Genomic DNA, 20,614 nt, shown 5'->3' with positions numbered 1-20,614 from the left:
TAAAGATGTCAAGGCTTCAGCATGTGTGTCAACTGTTGTGTTAGAAATACATGAAATTTGGGTGAAACTTGTAATTTCATCATTTAGCTTATTTTGGAACATAGACCAATTTGCTTTAGTGTTGATATATTTGGAGGTATGTGATAAAGTTTCAGCAGGTTCATTTAGGGAGCAAACTATAGCAAAGTGGTCAGTACATAGACTATCAATTTCATTTATATAAATTTTATTGAAAATATTTAAAGACACAATTTGTTGGTCAATTGTGGAGAGTCTGCCACTTTTGGGGTTGAAGTAAGTATTCAGGTTTGGAGGGGTAGCAACAGTTAATTCATTATTGTTTGAAGTCATAGGCTCAATCAATTTACCAGCTTTATCTGCTGGTTTATTCCCCCACAAAAGGCTGTGGGCATTGAAATCTCCACAAATAATGATATTTTTTAACATATTAAAATTATTCATATATTTAAAGAAATCCATGGCATCTGTAGTTTGACCATTAGGGTTATAAAAGCTTATTATGTAGCTTTTTGTATTATTCAGCCAAACACTGATACCAATTGCATCAACATCATTTGCAAAATCTAGAAAGTTGATGCCATAGAATTTTATATTATTTTTAACTAGCCCTGCATTCGGTAATTCCGTTTGATTTGATTTTTGCAACAGTGGACACTTCAAGCAAATATTTAAATTTATAAAGCTTGTGAAAAAGAAGGTTCCTAAGCCACTGACCAGGTAGGCAATCTAACTATGCCAAGACAGTAAGCCGATTTTTTCGTAATTGATAGCTTAATCACATTCAGGTATAGCCTGCAGTAGGGTGAAAGCACTAATACTGTTCTAGCCCACATTGTCAAATGTACTTAAATTTCACCCAAAAGAAAAATATTTGAAAAGGGAATAAAATAAGCTTATTCACCAACTCTAAAATAAGAAAGCAATGGTGTATTCAGGCTCTGGTATGCTACCAATTAAAGCATTGACACATCCTTTTATATTGCTCTATTAAAAGGTAAAAAGGAATTGTCACTGAAAGTTTTGGTAACTTTCTACCAATCATATTATTGACTTACGCCTAAAGTGAATACACCATTCGATGCCTTTTTTTATGCTGATTACGAATATAATAATCATTTCTATTGTAAATCAATTTCAGCCCCCCCCCCCTATATATGCCAATTCAGGGTAGCCTATATATTTCTACATTAGGGGGGTGGGGTTGGGGTAAAGTTTAAACTTACCGCCCATTTACAACACAAACAAAATTTTCCCCCCCCCCTTGTGTAGAAATATATACATTGAAGTGTCATATATAGGGAAGGGGACGGAAATTAATTTTTAATATAAATGACTATTATTTTTGTAACCAGCATAAAAAAGGCATCGAGTGGTATATTCACTTTATGCGTAATTCAATAATGTTAGTTGGTAGATATTTACCAAAGTTTTAAGCTAGCCTAGGTCCAACATAATTCAGCACCCAGGATCAAATATTGGTTATTAAAGTACAATTAGAGCTCTTGAGAAGGAAATATGCTAAGAAGGAAAATTTTACTTCATTATAGGCTATGCAGAAAAATTGTAGGCTAGTTAGGACATTTGGTAAATTTGTAGTGGACCATATAATTTAGCTAAGATGAAAACATCATTTGATGCCTTTTTATGCTATTTCATAATTCAAGAATTTCTTTTGGGGCTAATTGCATCTTGAGCCCTTAAAGGGGCCCCAAAGGTATTTTAGGCTAGCCTATATGAATAATTAAAAAGCATAAAAGAAGTATCAAATGATGTTTTTGCTTTCATCCTAGCTAAATGATATGGCCCACTGCAAATTTACCATGAAATACCTTTGGGCCCCAAAAGTATTTTATATGAATGATGAAAAAGCATAAAAAAGGGATACCACCAGATGGCTAATTTGACAGTGTATATATATACAAATCTTTGAATTAGCCAAGGCTAATTTGGGCTATAGCCTGTATTTACACATTAGGGCAGGTTGGGATAAAGTATAGTAGAATTGGCTTCAAAATGTATTAACTACAATTTTTGTTCATAGGCCTATTATGAAGTAAGTTAAGAACTGTTTTCTTAACTTTCTTTTGACAAGAGTATTATTTGTGCATTAATATTTGAACATCTTCCTTTTTCTGTTAAAAAACCTGTTTCTTATTAAATTCAACACTCCCTGACAGTTTCAACTTAATACCCTTAGCTGGTCCTGAGATATTGAAGATAAAGATGTACATAGCCCTGATATTTTTTTTAATATTTAGTTTAATATCCCTCTCAACATTGTTTAAAAGCTACATCTTAGTACTCATAAGCCAGCTGTTCCTGAGATATTGCTGATACACCCTATGGACAACCTGTACAAACATGGGCTAATGTCTTTTGAATTACTTCAACTATTCTCAGAAAGTTTCAACTCAAAAGTAAGAAACAGATCCTGCAAAAGTCTTATGAAAGAAAAGGGTCAGGTACAATTAAGTTCCAGAGCAATGTCTCCAAGACCAACCATGACAAAAGAGCAAAGCTCTATGAAAAGTTGCAGGTCAAGTGTGCACAGGGGAAAACGTGATTTGGTTATCTGCAGGAGCACTTTAGTTCCAAAAAATGATCAGGCTTGTGCAGCCCCACCAACTGCAATGGAATATTAGGTGAAATACCATTCAAAGTAAACAGTGTAAATAGTCAGTTAAATGATAGTGATTTTCACAGTACAGTGTTTACAACTGATAATAGTAATGATGTACACCCAGAAAATTCTGCATCATCTACATAGTGTTTATGCTGGCAATGGCTAAGACACCTGGGAGAAAAGGGAAAATGTGTTGCTGCACACAATCAATAGAAATCAAGCTATCATGTGGAGACACAAGCAGAGAACTCTTCCCTTTATGACCAGAAAAATGAAAATTACAAGGGACAAGAAGAAGAAACTGTCAAAGCTGATAAACCAGAACCCCCATAGAGCTGACTACCTAGTTAAGTTCAAAGGAACAAAGTTCACACCCTGTCCAGAGAATTACATAGACATAGACATAGGTTTATTAAGATCAAACAGCGTAGCCATGGCTAATTTATGTCGTCTTTACAACAATATGAGAAGAAAAAAAAAAAAAATACAAAGAACACTATAAAAACACTAACACATGAATTCAAAAAACACTAAGTCTTGTTGTATGCTTCAACGAAAAAGGGGACAAACGTGTTTTTGTAGCGGTTGGTCCTGCAGACAGGGGGTTGTAGCTTCGACTGGGATCTGGTTCTTTGGTTAACAGGAGCATCAGGTGGGAGGATCAGTCTGTGATGGGGCGAAGATAGCAGTGACTTGCCGAGGGACATGATCAGTGATAATCGTCTGTAGCTGAGAGATTCAAGGTTCAGTTCTTGCAAGAGTTTGTTGTAGTCATCACTTCTGTTACCAATGATTATGTTAACAGCTCGTTTCTGCAAAGATTCAAGGTCATCGCAAAGGTAGTGGGTGCTCTGGACAAAAGGTCCCCAGACAGCGACGGCATATTCGAGTAGAGGTCTCACATACGTAATATAGGCATTTTTAGGCTTTGAGTGTCGCAGCCAAACCTGCGCATCAGGACTAGGGTCTGAAGTGATGCATTGCCAGCCTTAATAACCTTCTCCACGTGTTCGGTGAATGTGCAGTCCATCGATAATGTGACTCCGAGGATCTTTGCAGATGGAACAATAGGGAAAGGGACTTGCGGGAATTCCAGATCACGTTTTAAGGGGCAAAACCTGAGGATCATTGATTTATCTGCATTCAGTGTCAACTTGTAACGTTCACAGTCCTCAGAGAAGGATGCCAGAAGGGACTCGCTGAACTGACGTTCGATTACACCTTCTCTCACAAGGTATTTGAGGACAAATGATAAATCGTCGACGAATTTGAGTCGCTCTTCGAAATTCTGAAGGAGGAAGTTGATGAGGGAGATAAATATGAAACCAGCAAGTCTTGTACCCTGAGGGGCTCCACAGGTAAGTTTAGACCAGTATGAGATCAAGTCACCTTCAAACAATGGAAATACACACTGCATTCTGTCCTGAAGGAAGCTCATCACTAATGCAAGAGACCGCTTCTTTGCGCCCATTGCTCGCATATTTTTTGCTGCTGTAAGATGACAAATCAGGTCAAATGCCTTCCTGAAATCGGCGAGAGCTAGGTCGATGAAGGTACTGCCCTTGTCAAGCCACTTAAAGATAATGTCAACTAGGCGCACGAGGTATATCAAGGTATTGCAACCTTTGAGGCCGCCATACTGGTAATGGTCTATGTTTTCCCACGTTTGCTTGAGCAATTCACACAGGATGAATGACTCGGTGACTTTTGCAAAGGTAGATGTGATTGATATCGGTCGTAAGTCGTTGCAAGATTTGGGTGTTTTAGTCTTCGGTATAACACGCACAAATGCGCGTTTCCAGCACGACGGGAAAGTTGACTGGGCGAAACATTCGCTGATGATGTGTCCAAATGGCTTGGCGAGGAAAAGAGAGAACTCTCGTATTAACCTTATAGGTAGCTCTTCAGGAAAAGAGCTACTGGATGGACACAACTTGTTCAGCTCATTGAAAACTTGATACTCAACTATTTCGATTTCACCTTCGTCAGGGCATATTGACAGTAGATTCTCTATTTCAGTGTTAGTTGGGGCAGGAAAGGATGTACAAATGTCAGTAAAGTAATTGTTGACGTCATTTGCACTCACGAGTGACCCATCATCGTTCAGAATACGGATACTGGATGATACTGTTTTTCCAGCAATCTGCCTCACTAGACGGTGCCATTTACGGGGATCCTTTTTTATTTCAGGGTCCAAAAGGGATTTTCCGAAAGACTTTCTTGCCTCGCGACAAAGGCTAACGATTTTGTTTCTTAATAATCGTAACGACGTTGCGTCACCACTTGACTGCCTTACAGAGGTTTTTTCGCGAATCAGCTGTTTTATTTTTGGAGTGATCCAGGGCTTGTCAGATTTGCTCATGACAAATTGCTTTTCCGGGAAAACTTCTAAGTATTTCTCACAGAGTAGGGACTGAAATATTTCTGCTTTCCTGTTGACATTGCTTTCGTTGTATACTTCGCTGAAGCAGTGAGTACCAAACCACATTCCATACGTATTAATAGCAGACTTTGTAATAGGTCTCTGGAGTACTTTTATTTTCTTAAGCTTCCTGATTTCACTTTTTGCCTTCATCAGCAGAGTATGATGGTCCGATTTGCCCAATGGCCCGTTCGAAAACACGTCTTTGTAATATGGAGCAAGGTTTGTAAGAATAAGGTCAAGGGTACTCCCGGTCACATGGGTGGGTATCTTGACCACTTGTGACATACCCAGAGTATTAGCAAGCCATTGTTTCTTTGTTTGGTTGAAGTCACCAGCTATTATGAAGCCCAGGCAGCTATACTGCTGATGTAATGTGTCTAACGTAGACTGACGGTAGGATACCAACAGCCGTCTGTTCTTGGCACTTTCAGGATAGTAGATACTTGCAATAATGATGCAAGAGACATCTCGTGGTAAATGTTTTGGCTTGCATAATGCCCAGATCGCTTCATGGTTAGGGTCATTGAAGTTATCTAAATATTTACAGGGGATATCATTGCATACATACAGGGCAACACCTCCGCCAATCCTGTCTGTTCTAGTGTTCAAGAAAACCTTGTAACCAGCCATCCTTCCACTTGTTTCGTTGAGCTGCCATGTTTCGGTAATTGCGGCGATATGGATATTATTCTGACATAGAATGACATCTAACTCATCTACTTTATTCGTTAGTGAGCGGACGTTGCTCAGAAGGAAGTTGGGAAGTTGGTGTTTACAAGAGAGAACCTGCGGCGATAATACTGGAGGACAATCAGACCCGAAATCATTGGTAGGATCATTGTTGTCAGGGATCAGCCTGGGCGGTAGGCTCACGCGCGGGATTGAGACTAAACACCTCTCACGCTTAGGCTTTTGGCTGGCCAATCGTCCGTAGGTGACTAACACGTCAATCTTAAATTTCTTTCTGCCACCTCTGCGTCCTCTTCTTGTTCGCTTGTGAACGAAGGGAATGTCATCTATATTTTTATAAATTCTTAGTGTGACGAGTGTGGCTATGACAGATGGCGCCAAAACAGCAAAAGAAATGAAAGTACCTTTTTTGCATTGATCAATCCAGTTTTCAGCAGCAGCCTCAGTCACAAAGAATAGCACTATTAATACAGTTTTTATTAATACCACTTTCATCGCAAAGGGAGGAGTATTTCAAGGCACTGAAAAAGTTAAACTAGGATAGAATGACTTGCAGCCTCAACGGCGCGAGAGGCATCATTGGTTTTAGGACACCTTTAAAATTAACCCCAAGAAGTTCTGGAAATATGCCTCTGCACATTAGCCTGGTAGTATGCATGACTACAGAGCTGGTTTGTAATGGAATTCAGTCAAACTACCCCCAAAAATTGCTGATGCCTTGAATCACCAGTTTAGTCAGTATTTGCATCCCCAGACACTGCCCCCGTCCCTAACCCCACCATACTACATAATTAACTGCCAAGTGTCTCCAATAATAGTGGATAAGGCTGAGCTGGAATCTCTGCTTTAACAGCTTAATCCAAATAAATCTGTTCAACCAGATGAGGGAACTCTTAAGGGAAGCTGATGCCCAATTAGTGCTGTCTCTCTCAAAGCTCTTCCAAAAGTCTTTTGGTTCCAAAGTCATACCATTTGGCTAGAAAGTTGCCCATATCTCACCAATACACAAAACTTGCCAATTATCAGCCAATCAGTATCACCTCTGCTGTTGGGAAAATCCTAGAAGGTATTTTAAATGCTGCTGTTCCTAAATAATTGGCCACAAATAAGCATCTATCAAAACAACAACATGGGTTATTACCAGGTAGATCAGCTGAAACAAACCTGATTGAATCATACAATCACATGACTGAGCTCCTTGACCAATTCTCCTAGTGGATATGGTTCTGCTAGACTTTGCTGCAGTCTGTCATTGAAGGCTCCAATGGAAACTGAAGAGGGTGTGGTGGACTGGATAATGTCTTTTCAGAGGCAATGCTATAGCTTTGCCTATAGTAAAGGCCATACGGCTCCAATGTTTTATTATTTATTATTATTATTATTAATTTTTCCCCAGAGGCACTTCATATGGAAGGGGTTGTGTAGAAACCTCAAAGGTGGCTCATTTGATTGCCGTTTTTAATGTTCAAAAGTGATTGGAGGGCAACTAGCCCCCCCCATGCCCAGCATTCCCCCAAAAACATCCAATCAAAATTTTGAGATAGCTATTTTGTTCCGTGTAGTTGATTTCCAGATAGAAAATATATTTTTAAAGGGAGGACACTCCCCTACAACCTTCAGATCAAGGATTTTAAGTTATGCCCTGAGGGCATATAAGGCTTTTAAAGATTGCATTTTTGTAGCAACTTCAAAACAGGCTAATTCAATTGGAAACTCAAAGTGCTAGTGCCATTTATATTAGTCGAAAGTAATTGGAGGCAACTACCCCCTCCCCACGCCCATCATTTCCCCCAAAATATCCAATAAAAATTTTGAAATAGCCATTTTGTTCAGTGTAGTTGATTTCCTGATAGAAAATATATTTTTGAGGAGGACACTCCCCCACAACCCTCAGGGCAAGGGTTTTAAGTTATGCCCTGGGGGGCATATAAGGTTTTTATAGAAGGCATTGTTGTAGCAACTTCAAAACAGGCTCATTCAATTGGAAATTCAAAGGGCTAGTGCCTTTTTTAATAGTTGAAAGTGATTGGAGGGTAACTATCCCCTCCCCCACGCCCATCATTTCCCCAAACACATCCAATCAAAGTTTTGAGATAACAATTTTGTTCAGCATAGTTGATTTCCAGATACAAAATATGTTTTTGAGTAGGACACTCCCCCACAACCCTCAGGGCAAGGGTTTTAAGTTATACCCTGGGGCCATATACTGTTTTTTATAGAAGGTGTTGTTGTAGAAACTTCAAAAAAGGCTCATTTGATTTGAAATTCAAAGGGCTAGTGCCCATTTTAATAGTTGAAAATGATTGGAGGCCAACTAGCCCCCCCATCCCATGCCCATCATTCCCCCAAACACATCCAATCAAAATTTTGAGATAGCCATTTTGTTCAGTGCAGTTGATTTCCAGATAGAAAACATGTTTTTGAGGAGGAAACTCCCTCACAAACCTCAAAGCAAGGGTTTTAAGTTATACCCTAGGGGTATATAAGGTTTTTATAGAAGGCATTGTTGTAGAAACTTCAAAAAAGGCTCATTTGATTGGAAATTCAAGGGGCTAGTACCCTTTTGAATAGTCAAAAGTGATTGGAGGGCAACTAGCCCCCCCACGCCCATCATTTGAGGACAACTAACATTTGAGGACAACTAACCCCCTTTTCACACCCACCTTTTCCCCAAACATATCCAATCAAAATTTTGAGACAGTCATTTTATTAAATGTAGTTTTAAGTTCTGGAAATTAGGTCTTTGAGGATTAAAACTCCCCCACAGCCCTCAGGGCAAGGGTTGCAGGTTATGCCCTGGGGGCATACAAGGTTTTGTATAGACAACATTGTCATAGAAATTTCAGAAAGGGCTCATTCAATAAGAAATTTAAATGACTAGTTCCCTTTTAATAGTCAAAAGTGATTCTAAGGCAACTGACACCCCTTCCACACCCACCATTTCCCCAAACACATCCAATCAAAATTTTGATATAGCCATTTTGTTTGACATAGTTGAAAGCTCTGGAAATTGTATGTTTGAGCAGGACACTCCCCCCACAGTCTTCAGGGGCAAGGGTTATTAAGTTATGCCCTGGGGCATATATGGTTCTTATGGAAGGAATGCTTGTATAAACTTCAAAGAGGGCTCATTTGATTGGAAATTGAAAGTTCTAGTTCATATTTTTAAGCGTCAAAGATATTGGAGGGTAACCAGCTCCCCCCCTAAACTGTTTTTTCCCAAATGCATCCAATAAAAATTTTAAGATAGCTATTTTGTTAAAAATAGTTCAAAGATCATATAACAAAAATTCTGGTGTTGACATAACCCACCAGGGGCAGGCGTTGTAAGTTATGCCCAGGGCACATATATGCGTCTCATAGAAGGGATGCTCGTACAAACTTCAAACAAAGATCATTTGATTGGAAATTGAAAGTTCTAGTTCACTTTTTAATAGTCAAAAGAGATTGGTGAGCACCTAGCCCCCCCCCCTTCCACGCTCTTTTTTCCTCAAACCCATCCGATAAGAACTTTGAGATAGATTTTGTCCAAATAGTTCAAAGACCTCACCCGCCCCCCTCTCCTACTGTTTACGCTAAAGTTTTCTTCTCTATGCTAACTACACTGCCCCCACCCCAAAGACTTTAATAAGATAAAGTTTTGTATGGGAAGAAAGTTAAAAGCTTCAAGAAATTTTGAAGGGACGTTAAGACACATTAAAATACACTAATAAGAACAAGGTAAAGAATTTTCTATCCAATTACTCCCAGAAATTCTCTCAAACTGAAAATGCTAAAATACTTAAAATTACAGCCATACTTGAAATAAGGTTAAAATACATACTTTGCGATAAATGCTAAATTATATGGCAAAAAAATCCGAAAAATGGTCTAATCAAAACGATCCTGTTCTTTCTGCATCAACAAATGAAATAGCCTAACTACTGTCTTTGGAAGCTGTTTTTTCAATCCATTCATTGCTGCGTAAAAAAAGCACGCTTGATTTATAAGAGGTATATAATTAAGTTGTCTATAGCAAAGGCCGTATAGTTTCAATCTTTTCTCATTATCAATTAAAAAAAACCTTACATGAAAACATGCTTCATAAGAACAGTAAATAGGCACATTGAACTCAGGACCAACAGAAATTAATTCCTGTTATAGTTAAAACTCAAAAAGACCAGAAATTACTGTTAAAGAATAAACAAAACCCCAAACAAACAGAAATTAAAATTAACTAGGCTATCTTACAAACAAAGATAACCAGTGCAAACATAAATGAATGAAAAAATCTTATATAGCTTCAATATTTTTTTATTATTTTCCCCCAAGAGGTGGTTTATATGCAAGGGTTAAAAATACCATTTTGTTAAAAATAGTTGCAAGGTTAAATAACAAAACTCTGGTGTCAACAAAACACCCCAGGGCCCAGGGGCAGGAAGGGATTCTCGTTTAAACTTCAGAGAGGGCTCATTTGATTGGAAATTGGAAGTTCTAGTCCAGCTTTTAAGAGTCAAAAGTGATCAAAGGGCAACTAACCCCCCACGCCCTTTTTCCACAAAATACATCAGATAAAAATTTTGAGGTATCCATTTTGTTAAAAAAAAAAGTTCAAAGGTCAGATAGCAAAAACTCTGGGGTCAACACATGTTGTACAAACATAATATTTGTAATATAATTCGTTTTGTAACTAATTAATAATTAGTTATAATAATTATCTATACTAATTAATCATAAGATATATCGGGGGGGGGGGGGTGTTATATATAGCTGTTTTGTAAGGAATTCTTGTATAAACTTCAGAGAGGGCTCATTTGATTGGAAATTGAAAGTTCTAGTTCAGTTTTTAAGAGTCAAAAGTGATCGAAGGGCAACTAGCCCCTCCCTCACGCCCTTTTCCCCCCAAATATATCAGATAAAACTTTTGAGGTAGCCATTTTGTTAAAAAAAAAATCAAGGGTCAGATAACAAAAACTCCGGGGTCGACACATGTTGTACAAACATAATATGTGTAATATAATTCATTTCATAACTAATTAATCATTTGAAAAAAATAAGTTATTTAAAATCAGTGGATCAATACAAATGTAGAGCATTGACCTATGACAATCTGTTCAGAAAATAATGAAAAAGTAGTCAATGAAAAACATTCACGCCAAACCTTATTTCGTTTCTGACAGATGGATAAACCCATGCAATAACAATTTGAGGTGACAATTTTGTTAAAAATAGTCGAACAATCAGGCATTGATACTCTGGAGTTGTAACAAATCCCCAGTGCCCAGAGACAGGCGTTGAAAGTTATACTCTAGGGATATATATGGTTTTTGCAGAAGGGCTGCTCATATGCACTTCAGAGAGGGCTCATATGATTGAAAATAGAAAGTTCTAGTTCTCTTTTAAAGAGTCAAAAGAGACCAAAGATTAATTAGTCCCCACATGCCCTTTTTCCCCAAACCCATCCAATAAAAATTTTGAGATAGGAATTTTGTTAAAAATAGTTCAATCCTCAGATAATGAAAGCTCCAAGGTTGACACAAACCCATTTTTTCACTTCGATATTGTCGGTTTGATACCAGTTTTGATACTTTGATGAATATATGATTTTTTTTTTAAGTTTGATTTTTAAATAAGGAATTTTTAAAAACTTGAAACTTTTTGCAATAAAAAACGAACAAAAATTAATTAAAAAAATCTTTCCAAAGAATAGGTTTTTCAAAGAAAAGTAAAGGCCATTTTAAACTTAAGCTCAACAGATACAAATACCTTTTAAAATTCAAACTCAACACGACCAGAAGCTACTATTAAAGAATAAATGAAACCCAAAACGAACAGAAATTAAATAAACAATCATAGCACAAACATACAACAAGTAATAATATAAATGAATAAATAGATCTTAAACCGAGTAATGCTTAGATTGAATTTGAAAATCAAGCTTAAAATGAACAAAATATTCTGCCATTGAAGTATAAATAAAACTTAAAACGAAATTAAATAAACAATCAATGCAAACAAACATACAATAGATATTAATGTAAATTAATAAATAAATTTTAAAACGAGTGAAACTTAAATTGAACATGCAAATCAAGCTTGAAGCAAACAAAAATCACTACAAACAAAAGTTTGGGTATGACCTCCTCTCTCTGTAAAAGTCTAAAACCTACTGCGTCATTGGCGCTTTAGTGAAAACTATATGGGTCTTTAACAGTCTTGGAAAGTATAAACAACATCAAACTGAATATTTGATGCATAATGATATTAATTGTTGAAAGATCCATCAGTTCAAAAATTTATCTCACTGTAATTGTATTTTTGTTTTCAATACTGTAAAAACTGGAAAAGAAAATATTTGTAATATAATTTGTTTTCAGTTAAGCGCCAGTGACGCAGTAGGCTTTTGGTTTATATTTACAGTTAGAAAAGGAGGCAGTATCTAAACATTTGTTTGTAGTGAAACTATATTCGTCTTTAACAACTTAAAAAAGAGCTAATAAATTAAAATGAATATTTGAGGCATAATGATATTAAATGCTGAAAGCTCATAAGTTCAAAATGTTACTATAATTTTAATGTTTATTTTCAATATTAAGTGCAAAAGAAAATATTTGTAATAAAATTGGTTTTGAGTAAAGCGCCAATGACGCAGTAGGTTTTAGACTTTTACAGTGAGAGAAGGAGGTCATACCCAAACTCTTGTTTGTAGTGATTTTTGTTTGTTTCAAGCTTGATTTTCATGTTCAATTTAAGTTTCACTTGTTTTAAGATTTATTTATTAATTTACATTAATACCTATTGTATGTTTGTTTGCATTGATTGTTTATTCAATTTCTGTTTGTTTTAAATTTCATTTATACTTCAATAGGAATATATTTTTTTCGTTTTAAGCTTGATTTTCATATTCAATCTAAGCATTACTCGCTTTAAGATATATTTATTCATTTATATTATTACTTGTTGTATGTTTTTGCTATGATTGTTTATTCAATTTCTGTTCGTTTTGGGTTTCATTTATTCTTTAATAGTAATTTCTGGTCGTTTTAAGTTTGAATTTTAAAAGTTATTTGCATCTGTTGAACTTAAGTTTAAAATGGCATTTACTTTTCTTTGAAAAACTTATTTTTTGGAAAGTTTTTTTTTGAATTAATTCTTGAAGGGAAGAAAGCAGTGGGTCAGAATTTATGGTGAAGGTGGTACAGCTTACTATTCTGGAATAACAGAGGTCTTAAATGGGGTATCTAAAGGAACTGTTTTGGGGCCTACACTCTTCAATATCTACATTAACAACACTCCAAGAAATGTTAAAAATAAACTTAGCCTGTATGCTGATGATGTGATACTTATTGGTCATGTTGATGCACAGCAGGGTTTGGCCTCAATACAGTCAGATCTAGAGAGCTTTTGCAAAATGGCCAAAATATGGAGGCTTGAGTTTAATATTGAAAAGAGCAAGGTTCTCCATTTTTGAAGAAATAACCCACAATGGCAATACTCAATGTCATCAAATGCTGGTGTGAGACAGCCAATTTCCAAAAGTACCTCAGAAAGAGCTTTGGGGGTTGTTGTAGACAAAGGCCTTAAATTCAACTGCCACGCCCAAGCTGCAGTAGCAGGGGCTAAGCAAACTCTTGGTATCATCAAGTGCACAATCACCAGTAGATCCTCAGCAATATTTACTAAACCCCTCAAGAGCTTGGTGAGACCAAGATTAGAGTTTGGAATGTGTGTTGCCACACCAATTAATAAAACAGACAAGATGGCTCTTAAATCTGTTTAAAGATGGGCAACAAAATGTATAAATGGCCTCAAAGATAAAGAGCATGCAGACTGATTGCAGAGCCTTAAGCTGCCAACTCTAACATACCATCAACAAAGAGGTGACATGATAATGACCTGCAAGCTGCTCCAGTCTGACAACAAAGACATATTTGAGCCAGCTGGGTCATTAAGCACCAGAGGTCATTCAGAAAAGCTGTTCTGCAAGCATGCCATGACAAGAAATGAAACTATTTCTTCTGCAACCACATGATAAGTCTGTGGAACAGTCTAAGCTAGATGACAATGGGATTAACAACCATCAACAGCTTCAAATCTCAACAAGGACTGGGTGACTAAACAATGGCTCACAATGGGATGCATCAAATTTCCCAGAGCCCTATCATTAACTTACAGGATAACTTACAGGAACAGTGCCTCTTACTAGAGTATCATATCCTGTTATGGCACTCTCTCATCCTGGATTAACATAGTGCACCTAATGCACAAAGTCAAATCACTTTTGTATGTTATGTATTATGAATGAACACTGTCTTTCTGTAGATGCTTGTCAGGACGGTTTTTGAAGCTGTTTAGAGTTGGGGCCAACACTACTTCTTCAGGTAACAAGTTCAAGTCTTTAACTGCTCTAGCTGATCAGAAAGAAGATCTCTGTCTAGTTGATGCTGTTTGTTTCTGGATTTTTGCAGAATGACCCCTAGTATAGACATTAGTCTGACTACAGAAGAATTGTTTGAACTTGGTCCTATCTAGATCCTTTCTCAATTTGAGAATCTGGATCAGGTCCCCTCTTTTTCTTCTATAGTTTAGGCTTGGTAGCTTCATTTGTTTGAGGCGCTCTTCAAATGACATTTCTTTTAGGCCAGGGAGTTGTTTGATGGCATGTCTCTGCACCTTTTTGATTTTCATAGCATTGCCAATGTATGAAGGGCCCCGGACTATGTTGTATATATGTTGTTTATTATGCAGTGCTTATTGTGATTGCCTTACCATGTGCTTTATATATTTGTTTTGCCTAGCTAAATTATTTTACTAGGTGCTTAGTTTTTTTTTTAGTAAAAATTTGAAGCTTGCCAGAACATTGCATGGTGTCAGAAGTAGTCAACTACCATCAAGAGCACACCACATCCAGCACTGGACTGTAATATATTAAATCTCAAAGCACCATAGAAAAGATTCAGAACCCATTATAGGCTGATGTTTAAAGGCCCATTGAGTGGTAAAACAGAAAGAGTGCAGTGATGCTGTCTTCTGATTTGGGGACAAAGATTGTTTATATACAGTACTTGGACACTATCATAAAGCCAGTAAAATGGAGTGAAAGTATATCTGGACATTTTCAGTGAACATGTTGAACCATCAGCAAACCCAGTAGTCAGCAGATTCAGATTCCATAAAAGGAACCAAGAACCAGAGTCTGTAGAACAGTATGTGACTGATCTAAAAGTGATTGCAAAAGACTAGGGAAGATTAGTATATGTACAGATGAAATGATTTGTGATAGATTGGCTTTTGATGTAAAAGATGACAAAACTTGTGAGAAATTGCTTAGTTTTGAAAGAAAATAATCTTAAAGAAACTAACTACCAAATCATCACTTCTTCTATAAAGAATAATGATGTTATTCATAAATGTGATACCTGTGTGTTGTACCATCCTTGGTCAGAGGTTCTAGTAGAAGATGCACTGTTCAGGCTACATTTGACTCAAACAAATGACGAAGCTAAAATAGAATCTGGTCATGCAGTGATTGCCTTCTTTAGATCAATGTCTATCAAAGAAAGTAAACTAAATGACATACAAAAAGAAACCAAAAGAGAGACCAGGAGACACAAGTCTTGACAGATATTGTCACTTGAGGTTGGCCAGACTGTTTGAGGGACAGCTCATTAGTATTCGTGTCATATTGGAATTGGCAAGATAAAATAGTATACACTAATGGGGTATTGCTCAAAGGTGATTAGATAATTATTCCCAGGAACCTAAGGGGTGAAGCTCTCAAGCAGTTGCATAACTCCTGTCTTGGTATTGTAAAGATGTAAGAGCCAGCCTGAACAGTCATATTTTAGCCAAAAATTGCTAAGGACATAGAAAAAATGATATTCAGCTAAGGCATGTATGAAATATCAATCCAACCAGGCAAAACAACTATTTATTTTATTCACAATACCTTCTTTTCCCTATGAACAGGTGGCAGCAGACCCGTTTAAATTTCAAGGTCAAGATTACCTTGTTACAGTTGACTATTATAGGCTGATCCATTGAAATTGATTTCTTGCCCACTTCTTCTTCTCAAATGGTGATAACAAAACTAAAAATGCAGTTTTCTATACATGGTGTCCCACTAACCCTAACATCAGACTACAGCCTTCTGTTCCCATCCAAGGAATTTCAGAAGTTCACCAAAGATTGGGATATCCAGCATTTTACATCTATTTTACACTATCCTCAGTCAAATAGACTAAGTGATAAATCAGTCCAGATTGTTGAGCGACTGATCACCAAGGCACTTGAACACAAGATATATCCATACTTAGCTTTTAAAGAGTACAAAAACGCTCCCATTGATGGTCTAGTATCACCAGCCAAACTATTCATGAGTTACAAACTTTGATCTTTGGTGCCAACACAGAAGGAGAAACTAATTCCAAAAACAGTGGAGCACAAACTCTTCAGGCATGCTCAAGAAAGATCTCAACAGCACCAAGCCAATTGGTGTAAAAGATCTTCTAGACAGTTGGAAAATCTTTCACCTGGAGAAATGATTTGCTTCAAACTAGACAAAACCTCACACAGGCTAAAAGGGACCATTTTGAAGCAACATGAACCATTTCCTTGGTCATTTATAGTGAAATCAGATAATTGACAAACCTATCAATGCAACAGTCGTTTTTTTTTCAGAAAAGATTTGAACAACAGCTTAATTCCTACTTGCCAAGTATATCTTTGAATGATAAAGCTCTGAAACCTCCCAAACATGCCACAATAGCACATGATAGTGGCAGCAACAACAAAATATGTTGGGTAATGTTTATATTAACACACTAATCAGATAGTTAAAAAATAAACTTACCTCTGTAGTCAGAATTGCAGCCTGAATCCAAATTTAACATTCGGTTGCATTGGAAGTGAACTATATCTTCACCCCTATATATACCGATTCAGGGTATATATTTGCACACAAGGGGGGGATAGGTAGGGGTAACGCTCATTTTTGATGCAAATGAATGTTAAATTTGGATTCAGGATGTAATTCTGACTTTAGCGGCGAGTTTGAACTTTACCACCAACCCCCCCCCCCCTAATTTGCAAATATATACCCAGAATTGGTATATATAGGGTGGTAGTAAAGTTCATTCCAATGCAAATATATGTTAAGTTTGGATTCAGTATTCAATTCTGACTATAGAGGTAAGTTTATTTCTTAGCTACCTGAATAGTCTGTTAATGTAACCGTTACCCAATATGCCTGTAGAAGTCCAGATACCACAGCTGTCTTCAGGGTCAGAGAAAAATCAGAACCTTTCCTCTAAAGACCAGCAGTAACATAGATGCTACAAACTAGGAAAGGTTTTCAACTTTCATGAATAATAAGAAAGCAGATGTAGAAAGTGATGAGTGTACTGTACTTTGTAAACCTAAAGATGTCAGAACAACCAGATCTGGACAAATCATGATTGCACTAACCTGTGAAGGAACTCAATAATTCTATAAAAAGGAAGATGCAACATATTCAGTATGGTCTTGTTTATGCAGTGCTTATTGTGATTGCCTTACTGTTTACTTTATATGTTTGCTTTGCTTAGCTTGCTTGTAGGTGTGTAGTTTTTTTTTTGAAGCAAAAGCTTGGAGCTTGCCAAAACTTTGCAAACATCCCCTGAACATTCCTTGAAAGCTTCAACTTAACACTCTTAGTTGTAAAATTCAAATTCGGCGGTCATGCTGGGATAGTAATTTTTAAAATAAAATTATATTCTATTCTTGTACCTGAGACATTGCAAGCGTGTCCTTTTGACAAACTCATAGCAAATAGCATCTTTTGATTTAGTTCAGTATTTTTAGAAAATTTTCTGCCCTTGGATGCTCCTGAGAAATTGTAGACATAGCCTTTTGTCAACTTTGATGCACATAGTGTCTTTTGGTCTAGTTCAAAATCCTATTGAGCATACTCTGTATAGGGTTTTATACCTACTACCTTCAGCTGTTCCTGAGAGACTATAGATACAACATTTTAAAAATGTGAATAAACATAGACTAGTGTCTTCCAAGTTGGTTTAACATTCCCTGAAAGTTTTGACTTAATGCCCTTAATCATTCTTGAGATATTGCAGATATGTTCTTTTGACAACTTTGATGCACATAGTGTCTTTTGATTTAGCTCTATGCCCCCTTCATGTTTAAACAGCTACAATGTGCATTATTACACAGCCCTTGCCCTAGGGCCTCTATGGGGGTTGTGTATGTCCCTGGAGGCATGTTATTGAACCTTTTGACTACTTTGAACAAGATGGTTATCTTAAAATTTTGATTGGATGTCTTTAGAGGCTGTTGGGGCTGGGTAGCAAATGAGGGCTATGGAGGGGAGCTGCTTAATGAGCCCCCTTCAGAGTTTTTTTTTTTTTTACAACCACCTCTTCCATATGAAGTGGCTCTAGGAAAAATAATAAATTGAAGGATTATGGCTCCTTACTATAAGCAGAACTAGTGTTTCTTCTAATTTGCACATAGTTTGCCACTGCTCTGAGCTTGGATACATGCCTGAAGTTTACCTTCCTATTTCTGCATTGACTTATTCATAGCTTAGAAGTAAACTATTTTAGTAAATATAATATTCAAACCTGGAGAACAGATGTGAAATAATTGGTAGTATCTCAGAAAAAAATAAATCAAAGAGATTTGTGTATATTAACCTATTCGTGTTGCCTAGTTTAGTTTTCACAATTATGAAATGCTCTCTGGGGCTGAAGGAAAAAGGGGTGATGCAAGATGTCTCATAAAAATGAAAGATAAGACTACCAAAGACAATAGCTTCCAAGCATAATTTCTAAGTTATGCTTTTGATTTATTGATCATAGAGTCTTCCAGTTTTCAAGTCAGATGCAAAATAGTTGCATCTGTAGTAGTTTTATCTCTGGAGTATTTTTGGTGTGTATTCCATTGAAGATCATGGGCGGCCATAAGGGGGGCAAGGGGAGGTGCCAGCCCCCCTGGCTGAATGACGGTGTCATATATTTGTATCCATTTAAAAACTTTTTCCACAGAATAAGTTTTCATAGAAAAGTAATTAGCTCCATTAAGCCAAAAATGAGCAGAAATAAAGTCAAATAATCTTCCAAGCATAAAACTATCACAAATCACTATCAACAATTAAATGAAACTAAAACAAACAGAAATTACAATAAATGGCCGAGTCAAATTTAAAACGAGCAAAACTTAACAGTACTAGGGTTGATAGCTGATAAACCCCATGCTTTCTCAAGACCAGAATATAACTTAGGCTTTACTGGAAAAAAAAAAACAAGAAAAAAAAAACCAAATGACCGGGGAATGTCAGTTTAATATACATATACTGATATTTATTACTTAAAATTAAAAAAAGGTAAAAAAGTGAGTAAAAAAAGTTTTTTTTTACTTATTTAAGTAAAAGTGAAAACATTTAAACATACCGAGTATTTCGTTTTCAGGAAATCGCAAATTATTTTCTGGTCTTGAGAAGGCATAGGGGCTATCAGCCTTACTATCAGTAATTTTTGCTCGTTTTGAGTTTGACTCGGCTATTTATTCTAATTTCTGTTCACTTTGAGTCTCATTTATTTATTGATAGTGATTTGTGGTAGTTTTACGCTTGGGTGATTACTTGACTTCATTTTTGCTCATTTTTGGCTTAATGGAACTCTTTACTTTTCTTTGAAAAACTTGTTTCGTAAAAAAAGTGGTTTTAGATTAATTTTTCTTTGTTTTTTATTGACAATCGTTTTCATGAAAAAAAGTTTACATCTTTTCGATTTTTTTTCTATAAGGATACATAATTTGGCTTGCTATTTGTATGTTGGGAGAAACTTTTTCAACAATTTTTAATCCTGACACAAATAGTATTTTTAATTTTATTTTATACATCCTCAAATTAACCTGAAAAAAATAAAAACTTTAGTATCATTTCCAAAAGATTCTATCTATGCTTTTTGACAATATAGATACAATTACAATCTATTTATTTATTTAAAATGTAAGAACAGAAGAAGTAATAGTAGTGTCCCCAAAAGCTTCAACTTAATACCCCCAGTCGTTATCGATATATTTCTGAAGTGTCTTATTGGCAAACGCAAACAAAATTCCTTTTGATTTAGTTTTAAAGTAGAATTTAGTTATATGAAAACCTTAGGATTTGAAGAAAACCTTAATTAAGCCACTCTATAAGAAAGGTGTTAAAAGCGAGTGTGATAATTATCGAGGCATTAGTCTGGTTTCTGTAGGTAGTAAATTACTTAGTAATATGATACTTTTTAGACTGAGAGATGCCGTAGACAAAGTTTTAAGAGAAGAACAGTGCAGTTTTAGAAAAGGCAGAAGATGTGTCGACCGCATTTTCACTCTTAGGTTAATAATTGAGAAGTACCTGAGTTGTCAAACACCTTTGATCCTCAGTTTTATAGATTATGAGCAAGCGTTCGATTCTGTTGATAGAAGAGCTTTAGTAAAGGTTTTGTCCCTGTTTGGTATATCTGACAAATACATTAAAGTGATTAGTGATATGTATGAGTGCACTGCTGTGGTTAAGGTAGGAAATGAGTTTAGCAGCTGGTTTTGTGTTAAATCAGGAGTTAAGCAGGGTTTTGTTCTATCCCCCCTTTATATGGATTATTTTGATGGACTTTGTCTTAAGGAGTACAGGAAAGGCAATGGAAGACCACGGAATCAAACGGGGAAGAAAAAGTCTCCTGGACTTAGATTATGCTGATGATTTACGCATCCTAGATGAAAGTATGAGCAAAATGAATGAAGTTTGAAAAATGAATGAAGTTGAAAAAAATAAAAATGTTTTTACTTTTATAACTTTAATAAATCAAATAATATTAACATTTTGATTACTAAATATC

General features: G+C 36.2%; 1 protein-coding gene across 1 annotated transcript in view; it reads left to right on the top strand.

Moving 5' to 3' along the window:
* The first annotated feature begins 709 nt into the window (after positions 1–709).
* The window catches only part of LOC148945354 (uncharacterized), a 139,974-nt gene continuing 120,069 nt past the window's right edge, over positions 710–20,614 (top strand). The window contains exon 1 of the mRNA XM_089099018.1: positions 710–764. The gene's annotated coding sequence lies outside the window, so the exon portion shown is untranslated. The remainder of the gene's footprint in view (positions 765–20,614) is intronic.

Source organism: Artemia sp. Qi Xiang Cuo, chromosome 13 (assembly GCF_049724085.1).
Source record: "Artemia sp. Qi Xiang Cuo chromosome 13, ASM4972408v1, whole genome shotgun sequence".
Classification (NCBI taxonomy): domain Eukaryota; kingdom Metazoa; phylum Arthropoda; class Branchiopoda; order Anostraca; family Artemiidae; genus Artemia; species Artemia sp. Qi Xiang Cuo.
This window is presented reverse-complemented; position numbering and strand designations above follow the sequence as displayed.